The 11,314-nt window shown below is 40.6% G+C and overlaps 1 long non-coding RNA gene across 1 annotated transcript; it reads right to left on the bottom strand.

Moving 5' to 3' along the window:
- Positions 1–3,846: 3,846 nt before the first annotated feature.
- On the bottom strand, positions 3,847–10,711 carry LOC144374440 (uncharacterized). The gene is made up of 2 exons (XR_013433836.1): positions 10,443–10,711; positions 3,847–4,887 (listed from the first exon to the last, which is right to left on the bottom strand). It is a non-coding gene; the product is annotated as an uncharacterized LOC144374440 (long non-coding RNA).
- Between the last annotated feature and the right edge of the window lie 603 nt (positions 10,712–11,314).

Consider the following 11,314-nt stretch of genomic DNA (forward strand, 5'->3'; position numbering starts at 1 on the left):
ATGGTTTGTGATAGCTCTTTGAAACGTGACACAATAAAGCAGTTTCAAGTTCTATCTCTATGGTTTGTTTGCTGTTGATGTAGCCCTAAGCAGAGACTGGCGAGAATCACTTTCATGGAAAGGGCTTGCCAAGCTTCCAAAAAACTACGAGTTGCCCGAAATCTCAGCACACACTTTTTCACCCAATCTTGATGAAACTTTCTGGTAATGATCAGTACACCAATCCCACTTGGCTCGCCAAATTTCGTTCTTCTAGGTTAAACCGTTCATTGGCAGTAACCGGTTTCATTTTGAGGTTTCACTCTGTTTTCTTCTATAGGGATACATGTATTTGGAACTCTAAATCAAACACGGTTTGTGCTAGCTCTTTGAAACTTGACACAATAAAGCAGTTTCAAGTTCTATCTCTATGGTTTGTTTGCTGTTCATGTAGCCCTAAGCAGAGACTGGCGAGAATCACTTTTATGGAAAGGGCCTGCCAAGCTTCCAAAAAACTACGAGTTGACCGAAATCTCAGCACACACTTTTTCACCCAATCTTGATGAAACTTTCAGGTAATGATCAGTACACAAATCCCACTTGGCTCGCCAAATTTCGTTCTTCTAGGTTAAACCGTTCGTTGGCAGTAACCGGTTTCATTTTGAGGTTTCACTCTGTTTTCTCCTATAGGGATACATGTATTTGGAACTCTAAATCAAACACGGTTTGTGCTAGCTCTTTGAAACTTGACACAATAAAGCAGTTTCAAGTTCTATCTCTATGGTTTGATTGCTGTTGATGTAGGCCTAAGCACAGACTGGCGAGAATCACTTTCATGGAAAGGGCCTGCCAAGCTTCCAAAAAACTACGAGTTGCCTGAAATCTCAGCACACCTTTTTTCACCCAATCTTGATGAAACTTTCAGGTAATGATCAGTACACCAATCCCACTTGGCTCGCCAAATTTCGTTCTTCTAGGTTAACCCGTTCGTTGGCAGTAACCGGTTTCATTTTGAGGTTTCACTCTTTTTTCTCCTATAGGGATACATGTATTTGGAACTCTAAATCAAACACGGTTTGTGCTAGCTCTTTGAAACTTGACAAAATAAAGCAGTTTCAAGTTCTATCTCTATGGTTTGTTTGCTGTTGATGTAGCCCTAAGCAGAGACTGGCGAGAATCACTTTCATGAAAAAAGCCGGCCAAGCTTCCAAAAAACTACGAGTTGCCCGAAATCTCAGCACACACTTTTTCACCCAATCTTGATGAAACTTTCTGGTAATGATCAGTACACCAATCCCACTTGGCTCGCCAAATTTCGTTCTTCTAGGTTAAACCGTTCATTGGCAGTAACCTGTTTCATTTTGAGGTTTCACTCGGTTTTCTCCTATAGGGATACATGTATTTGGAACTCTAAATCAAACACGGTTGTGCTAGCTCTTTGAAACTTGACACAATAAAGCAGTTTCATGTTCTATCTATGGTTTGTTTGCTGTTGATGTAGCCCTAAGCAGAGACTGGCGAGAATCACTTTCATGGAAAGGGCCTCCCAAGCTTCCAAAAAACTACGAGTTGCCTGAATTCTCAGCACACCCTTTTTCACCCAGTCTTGATGAAACTTTCAGGTAATGATCAGTACACCAATCCAACTTGGATCGCCAAATTTCGTTCTTCTAGGTTAAACCGTTCGTTGGCAGTAACCGGTTTCATTTTGAGGTTTCACTCTGTTTTCTCCTATAGGGATACATGTATTTGGAACTCTAAATCAAACACGGTTTGTGCTAGCTCTTTGAAACTTGACACAATAAAGCAGTTTCAAGTTCTATCTCTATGGTTTGTTTGCTGTTGATGTAGCCCTAAGCAGAGACTGGCGAGAATCACTTTCATGAAAAGGGCCTGCCAAGCTTCCAAAAACTACGAGTTGCCCGAAATCTCAGCACACACTTTTTCACCCAATCTTGATGAAACTTTCTGGTAGTGATCAATACACCAATCCCACTTGGCTTGCCAAATTTCGTTCTTCTAGGTTAAACCGTTCATTGGCAGTAACCGGTTTCATTTTGAGGTTTCACTCTGTTTTCTTCTATAGGGATACATGTATTTGGAACTCTAAATCAAACACGGTTTGTGCTAGCTCTTTGAAACTTGACACAATAAAGCAGTTTCAAGTTCTATCTCTATGGTTTGTTTGCTGTTGATGTAGCCCTAAGCAAAGACTGGCGAGAATCACTTTTATGGAAAGGGCCTGCCAAGCTTCCAAAAAACTACGAGTTGCCTGAAATCTCAGCACACACTTTTTCACCCAATCTTGATGAAACTTTCAGGTAATGATCAGTACACCAATCCCACTTGGCTCGCCAAATTTCGTTCTTCTCGGTTAAACCGTTCGTTGGCAGTAACCGGTTTCATTTTGAGGTTTCACTCTGTTTTCTCCTATAGGGATACATGTATTTGGAACTCTAAATCAAACACGGTTTGTGCTAGCTTTTTGAAACTTGACACAATAAAGCAGTTTCAAGTTCTATCTCTATGGTTTGTTTGCTGTTGATGTAGGCCTAAGCAGAGACTGGCGAGAATCACTTTCATGGAAACGGCCTGCCAAGCTTCCAAAAACTACGAGTTTCCTGAAATCTCAGCACACCCTTTTTCATCCAATCTTGATGAAACTTTCAGGTAATGATCAGTACACCAATCCCACTTGGCTCGCCAAATTTCGTTCTTCTATGTTAAACCGTTCGTTGGCAGTAACCGGTTTCATTTTGAGGTTCCACTATGTTTTCTCCTATAGGGATACATGTATTTGGAACTCTAAATCAAACACGGTTTGTGCTAGCTCTTTGAAACTTGACACAATAAAGCAGTTTCAAGTTCTATCTATGGTTTGTTTGCTGTTGATGTAGCCCTAAGCAGAGACTGGCGAGAATCACTTTCATGGAAAGGGCCTGCCAAGCTTCCAAAAAACTACGAGTTGCCCGAAATATCAGCACACACTTTTTCACCCAATCTTGATGAAACTTTCTGGTAATGATCAGTACACCAATCCCACTTGGCTCGCCAAATTTCGTTCTTCTAGGTTAAACCGTTCGTTGGCAGTAACCGGTTTTATTTTGAGGTTTCACTCTGTTTTCTCCTATAGGGATACATGTATTTGGAACTCTAAATCAAACACGGTTTGTGCTAGCTCTTTGAAACTTGACACAATAAAGCAGTTTCAAGTTCTATCTATGGTTTGTTTGCTGTTGATGTAGCCCTAAGCAGAGACTGGCGAGAATCACTTTCATTTAAAGGGCCTGCCAAGCTTCCAAAAAACTACGAGTTGCCTGAAATCTCAGCACACCCTTTTTCACCCAATCTTGATGAAACTTTCAGGTAATGATCAGTACAGCAATCCCACTTGGCTCGCCAAATTTCATTCTTCTAGGTTATACCGTTCGTTGGCAGTAACCGGTTTCATTTTGAGGTTTCACTCTGTTTTCTCCTATAGGGATACATGTATTTGGAACTCTAAATCAAACACGGTTTGTGCTAGCTCTTTGAAACTTGACACAATAAAGCAGTTTCAAATACTATCTCTATGGTTTGTTTGCTGTTGATGTAGGCCTAAGCAGAGACTGGCGAGAATCACTTCCATGGAAAGGGCCTGCCAAGCTTCCAAAAACTACGAGTTGCCTGAAATCTCAGCAAACACTTTTTAACCCAATCTTGATTGCTGCAGGCTGGACGGCGGGGGCCGCGTGAGCCTTGGCTCCGCTTCTGCCCGCTGCTGTTTTCACCTGCTGCCTTCCTGCTGAGTGCTTTCGCGGGTCGCTGTCAGTGCACGCTGGCTTGCGATGCTGCAATCCGGCTGAGCACAAAAACACAAGCCAGATGGAACTGAAACAAAGTTTTATTTTGTGAGAGGCCGTGTGCGTCCCCTAACAAGCCGGTCCACACACACACACACGTGTGTCCCTACCGGACACGGGGGCTCCACTTCCCCCGGAACACCCTCCTACCATACTTCCCCAACCAATGGGAACTCTCCAGGAGTCTTGTAACTTGAGTCCCCAAATGGGCCTAAGTGAACAGTAGGAGCCCAATTTCCATATGAATGTAATACTTTGCAGTGGCTCCTAGCATCTGCCCCCTTCTGTTTAATTAAGCAATGGCAATGTGGCTAGGGACCGTGCCTGGTAGGTTGTCCAATTTAACATGTGGTTCTTACCTGTCATGGGAGAACTGACTTTTACACGTCAGTTTCCTGTCTTAGGTTGAATCCACTGTAATCAGATCAACCCGTCACTGACTACCGGTCTAGCATAGCCATGCTTGTGCATAGGCCTAAGCACCAGTGGGGGGGTGAGGTTCTTGCCTCACCTCTGTTGGCCCCCAAATTTAACCTTGGTGCCAGTGGGGGGGTGAGGTTCTTGCCTCACCTCTGTTGGCCCCCAAGTTTTAGACCATCACTAGTAGAAGGGAGGAAGATACAGAAATGCCACGACACCAAGCCAATTGACGGCTCCTTAGGAAGAACAGTAACACTGGTGACACAGCAGCTAAGATATTTCAGCACTACCATAATTCACTGTATCAACAAATAGAGCACAATGCATACAGGTGATACATAGTCCAGGCAAGTTGTGTAAGCAGTTCAAAGTGGAGGAGTCTATCAATATGTCCATTTCCTCCCAAAGTAAATTAAGTCCTTGATTGAGCAGTTCAAAGTGGAGGAGTCTGTCAATATGTCCATTTTCTCCCAAAGTAAATTAAGTCCTTGATTGAGGATACTTATTGAGTTATATTGATTGATGTAACAGTTTATATAGTTTACTGTGATAGCTATCATAGAAGTTGTAGTTTGGTTTTATCTTAGTCTTCACCGGCATTGGGATGGAGATGGGAATTCTGGCCATGGTGCTAAAGAGACATTATCTTGAACAGAATTGTTAAATATAATGAAAAGGAAAGGTGAAAGTAAACAAACAGATCTGTTAACCACCTTTAAAAGCAAAATTTATAACAGCTGTTTACCTAATTTAAATTAAACCATATAAGTCACGTGATTTTTTTTTTTGGATCCATTTATATCTATTTATACATGAGCGCTCCTTATAAATGAAATATGGACATACACACATACAGACATACAACACAAAACAGTGCATACATAACATAGAACATATAAGACAATAGTAAATAAAGGCCTTGTAGCTATACCTAGGTGAAATCTCCATTGCAATGTTTAAAAACTTTACAGTTAAAAAAAAATAAAACACAGTCAAAAAATAAAACTGATCAGAAAAACATTAACCTAGGTTTGTATGAGCTCAAAAAGAAAGAGAAAATAAATAAATAAATAAAATAGAACCTTATGATGTGGGAAAAATGTAATAATAAAATAGATATTGAAAAAGGCACCGTGGTAAATCACTGTTGTAGATGTAAGAATAGCCAAGCTGGAGCTCTGGATATCAGCTGTTATGGATTTGAGTCAAATCATCTTCTTTTTCTGTAGAAATTGTTTTAGTTAATCTCTCTGGAATCCAAATTGGTTCCTGTTCCTCCTGTGGAAAAACACAGACGGAGCCCCGACTCCAGACTATTACTGGGTCCGGACCTTTCCATTGTCCTGTTAGAATATCTTTCCAAAGTACCTTAGGCTTATGTACATTTTTCGGATACATATGTCTTTCCGCAGCACTAAGTCCTGATGAATCCAAATTTAGAAAGTTTAGAGTAAAAAGGGTTATTTTAAGTTTATCTTTGGGGGATATATACCCTTTTCCAATTCCTTCCTTTTGTTTTAATAAGTACATTTTAATAGTTTGATGAGCTCTTTCAACTATGCCTTGACCCTGTGGATTGTATGGGATTCCTGTTATATGAGTAATGCCAAATGATGAGCAAAATTGTTTAAAAGAGTTAGACGTATAACCAGGAGCGTTATCAGTTTTTAACTGTTTAGGAACACCCACAGTGGCAAAATTTTGTAAGCAATGAGCTATAACATCTTTAGTTTTTTCTCCGGCATGAAGGGAGCCCATTAAAAATCCAGAAGAAGTATCAACTGTAACATGTAAATATTTTAATTTTCCAAATTCTGGCAAGTGTGTAACGTCCATCTGCCAAATATGGTTAGGTATCAGTCCTCTAGGATTGACTCCAAGATTAACTTGTGGTAAAAATGTCACACAATTTTGACATTGTTTTATTATATGTCTGGCTTGTTCCTTAGTTATTTTAAAACGTTTTTGTAAGGTATTAGCATTGACATGGAACCTTTTATGAAAATTTATAGCTTCTTCTATTGTGGAGAAAATATGTATGTCATGTGTAGATTTATCTGCTAGTTCATTACCCAAACTAAGGGCTCCAGGCAACCCTGTATGTGCCCTGATATGTCCAATAAAGAATGGATCTTTTCTGTCCCAGATTAGAGTTTGTATAGCAGAAAACAAAGAGAAAACAGTAGAGGAAGGAGAAATCCTACCAGCATCTTCAAGGGATGCTATAGCATTAACTACATACTGGCTATCAGAGAATAAATTAAATACAGAATCTTTGAACATCATAAAAGCTTGTAATACTGCATTGAGCTCTACCTTTTGAGCTGATTGTTTGGGTACTAAAAATGTAAAAGTTTGATCAGGGGTAACTACCGCTGCTGTACCATTGTTTGACCCATCAGTGAATATATTTGGAGCATTCATGATAGGGTTTTTTTTTGTCATTTTAGGAAAAACTACAGGATGCTTAGACCAAAAGGACAACAAGGGATTAGATGGCAAGTGATTATCAAATGAGACACTAGATTTACACATGATTATTGCCCAAGTATTTAACTCATTAGCTAACTCATCAATTTGATCCATAGTATATGGAGTAATAATTTTATTGGGAGAAATCCCAAACACTCCCTTCGCTGCTTTTATCCCTTTGAGTATTAATTGTCCTACAGCCTCAGGATATCTAGTAAGAATAGTATTAGGGGAATACGATAAATGTATCCACAATAATGGACCTTCTTGCCAAAATACTCCTGTAGGAATATTTTTTGTTGGTAGTACAATAAATAATAAAGGCAAACTTATATCAATTCTATCCAAATGCATATTTTCCATATATGTTTCAATGATTTTTAATGCCTTTCTTGCTTCAGGCGTTAACATGCGGGGTGAATTTGGATCTGATGGACCTTTTAGGATATCAAATAAGGGTCCTAATTCTCCTGTTGATATGCCTAGGTAAGGCCTTATCCAGTTTATGTCTCCCAATAATTTTTGAAAGTCATTAAGTGATTTGAGTTGATCTACTCGTATTTGAATTTTTGGTGGACGGACCATGGTTGAGGATAATAAAACTCCTAAATAATTAATTGGAAAATTTAATTGTACTTTATCTATTGCTATGTATAGATTATAATTTTTTAGTAAGTTTGTAAGTGTGGCATAACATTCTAGCAATGTGTTCTTATCTTTATGTGCTAATAACACATCATCCATATAGTGAAATATTTGTAGTTCAGGATTTTGATTTCTAAGTGGCTGGATTGCTTTATTAACATAAATTTGACACATAGTCGGGCTGTTCGCCATCCCCTGGGGTAAAACTTTCCACTCATATCTCTGATCAGGACCTTCATGATTTAGTGCAGGGATAGTAAATGCAAAATGTGGACTATCCTCGGGATGAATTGGAATTGAAAAGAAACAATCCTTAATATCTATAGTTAACACATGCCAGGTTTTTGGTAAAGCAGACAATTGGGGAATCCCTGATTGAGCAGGTCCCATAATAACCATCTCATTATTAATGGCTCTTAAATCTTGTAATAATCTCCATTTACCAGATTTCTTTTTAATGACAAAAATGGGAGTATTATGGGGAGATACGGAAGGTTGTAAATGTCCTTCCGCTAATTGTTGTTTGACCAGATCATGGGCTACTTGTATCTTTTCTTTAGTCAGGGGCCACTGAGGAACCCACACTGGTCTTTCTGATTTCCATGTAATTTTGATTGTCTCAGTGGCCCTTTTTGAAAACCCAATCCATGTTTATTTATTTCTTGATCTATTTGAATTGGTGCTATCATATCTTGATCTTGTTTCCTTAATCCTTTTTCTTTTCTAAAGCCTTGTTTAGCCCTACTAGTGGGCGCGTTAGAATTGACGTTATTTGTTAATGTCAATCCTAATTGATCTAGGACATCCCGTCCCCATAAATTTATGGGAAGATGGTCCAATACATAAGGCTGTATAGTTCCTTCACATCCTTCAGGATCCCTCCAATCTAATACCATAGCACTTCTATGGGGGTTAGTTGCCACTCCTAGGCCTCGAAGCGTTTGAGTGGCTTGTTGCAATGGCCAGTGCTTTGGCCATTCCTGACGAGATATGATGCTGAGGTCAGCACCTGTGTCCAGCAGCCCATTAAAATCATGTCCTTGAATATTTAATTTTAGCATTGGGCGAGAATCTAAATTTAAAGAAAGCATAGCCCAATCTACACCTGTGGAGCCTAATCCCTTGGAACCTCTTTCTACATTACAACTGGAAAATTCATCATGTAGGCTGGGTATTATTAATAACTGTGCTATTCTATCTCCTGATGAAATTACGGATATACCTCTTGGAGAACTGGCTATAATTTTTATTTCACCCTCATAATCGGGATCAATTACCCCAGGACTTATCATAAGTCCTTTTAGTGTAGAAGAACTGCGTCCTAATAATAAGCCTACTGTTCCTTGGGGAAGAGGTCCTTTTATTCCTGTGGGAATGATTTGAACTCCCATCTCTGGAGTTAATACTGCTCTGGCAGAGGCACAGATGTCCAACCCTGCGCTCCCTCTAGTTTGTCTGATGAGGGATCTGATGGATAGTGCGTCCTGGGCACTACCTTGATGGTGCTGCTGGGTTCCTCCATTGCCCCGTATATTTGTGGCTTTGGGCCCCGGGGCATTGGGCCCTCCAATTCGTTTTTTGACAACGGGGCCTGATACCTTTCTCCACGATATTGTGGGTAGACACTTGGTCTTTGTCCATTTTTTGATAACGGAATACCCTCTATGGTGGTTTGAGAACGGCATTCATTAGCCCAATGTCTCCCTCTATGGCATCGTCGGCAAATACCCGGGATTCTACTCCTTTGATACCTAGCTTTGTTAAACCCTCCTCCTATGGGGCAATTTCTTTTAAAATGTCCTTTCTGATTGCAATTATAGCATGTTTTTGGCTTGGTATCTAAAGCCTGTTTTACTTCAGCTGCCATGACTTGTCCTTGTTCATCAATGTCGCTACATAATTTAATATATGTGTTTAAATCTCCATGTTTCCACGGTCTAATGACCTCTTTGCAGCAACGATTTGCTTGGTCATAAGCCAGTTGTTTTATAAATGGCATTGCCTGTTCTGTATTTTCAAATGTCTTAGAGGCTGTTTCAATAAGTCTAGCTACAAAGTCAGCGTAGGGCTCATTAACTCCTTGTGTTATCTTAGATAGTTGACCTTGTAAATCCCCTTGTCCCTTCAAAGTTTTCCATGCCTTAATTGCATTTATAGTGATCTGAGCGTATACGCCAGGATCATATCTAATCTGTTGCCTCTGACCCTCATAAGGTCCTTTCCCCAATAGCATTTGAGAATCTCTTTCAGGATAACCTGCTGCTGCATTTCGCCTAGCTGTCTCCCTGCAAAATTCCTCATTGGCAATTTTCCATAATAAATATTGTCCTCCATTTAGCACAGAGTGACACACGCTAGCCCAATCTTCTGGTGTTAAGTCCCAGCTGGTAATAGATTCGACCATTCTGACAGTAAAGGGAGCGGCAGGTCCGTAGGTTTGTACAGCTTCCTTTAATTGCTTTACTATTTTGAAATCTAAGGCACGGTAAACTCGTTCCCTTTCTTCTCCCCGCTCAACTACAGGGCATGCTAACTTTTGGGGTCCTGCCTCAGGATTCTGTTCATCACCTATGGAAACTGAGGGCTGCTCAGCTACAGGTGAAGCTGTTGGTTGAATTACGCTCTCTGGTGATGGAACGGAGTTAGTACTAGCCTCCCTATCTGAGGGCCGTTTTTTCCCTAAGCTTGCCTTCTTCAATTTTTCTTCTGTCTGACTAGCTTGAGGGACCTTTTGTTTTGCTTGACCTAATAAGTTTTCTGCCATAGCCTGGACCTCTAACAATTTACTTAACAGTCTTTTGGTTTGTTTTTTACTAGATTCTAATCTACTATAAAGGTAACGTAACCCAATAAGGTAGGATAGAAGAAAGCCAAAACAGAATGAAACAGAAACGGAGAGGAGAAAAATGATTATATCAATTTTTTCTTTCTCAGGGCCGAATAACTTAAAACCTTGAGCCAACCATTTTTCCCAATTCGCCTGAAAAAATTGTAAGGCTAGAGAGCCTGAAATAAAAGCAGAATAAATCAAAACAAAAATACCCATTCTGTCGTCTTTCCTTAGGGGCGAGCGATATCACTCACCTATAAATTTTGGGCGTTCCCCGTACAAGGGCCACCAAAATGCTGCAGGCTGGACGGCGGGGGCCGCGTGAGCCTTGGCTCCGCTTCTGCCCGCTGCTGTTTTCACCTGCTGCCTTCCTGCTGGGCGCTTTCGCGGGTCGCTGTCAGTGCACGCCGGCTTGCGATGCTGCAATCCGGCTGAGCACAAAAACACAAGCCAGATGGAACTGAAACAAAGTTTTATTTTGTGAGAGGCCGTGTGCGTCCCCCTAACAAGCCGGTCCACACACACACACACACGTGTGTCCCTACCGGACACGGGGGGCTCCACTTCCCCCGGAACACCCTCCTACCATCCTTCCCCAACCAATGGGAACTCTCCAGGAGTCTTGTAACTTGAGTCCCCAAATGGGCCTAAGTGAACAGTAGTAGCCCAATTTCCATATGAATGTAATACTTTGCAGTGGCTCCTAGCACTTGATGAAATTTTCAGGTAATGATCAGTACACCAATCCCACTTGGCTCACCAAATTTCGTTCTTCTAGGTTAAACCGTTCATTGGCAGTAACCGGTTTCATTTTGAGGTTTCACTCTGTTTTCTCCTATAGGGATACATGTATTTGGAACTCTAAATCAAACACGTTTTGTGCTAGCTCTTTGATACTTGACACAATAAAGCAGTTTCAAGTTCTATATCTATGGTTTGTTTGCTGTTGATGTAGGCCTAAGCAGAGACTGGCGAGAATCACTTTCATGGAAAGGGCCTGCGAAGCTTCCAGAAAACTACGAGTTGCCTGAAATCTGAGCAAACACTTTTTCACCGAATCCTGATGAAACTTTCAGGTAATGATCAGTACACCAATCCCACTTGGATCGCCAAATTTCGTTCTTCT

Source organism: Ictidomys tridecemlineatus, unplaced genomic scaffold, assembly GCF_052094955.1.
Source record: "Ictidomys tridecemlineatus isolate mIctTri1 unplaced genomic scaffold, mIctTri1.hap1 Scaffold_6967, whole genome shotgun sequence".
NCBI classification, from domain to species: domain Eukaryota; kingdom Metazoa; phylum Chordata; class Mammalia; order Rodentia; family Sciuridae; genus Ictidomys; species Ictidomys tridecemlineatus.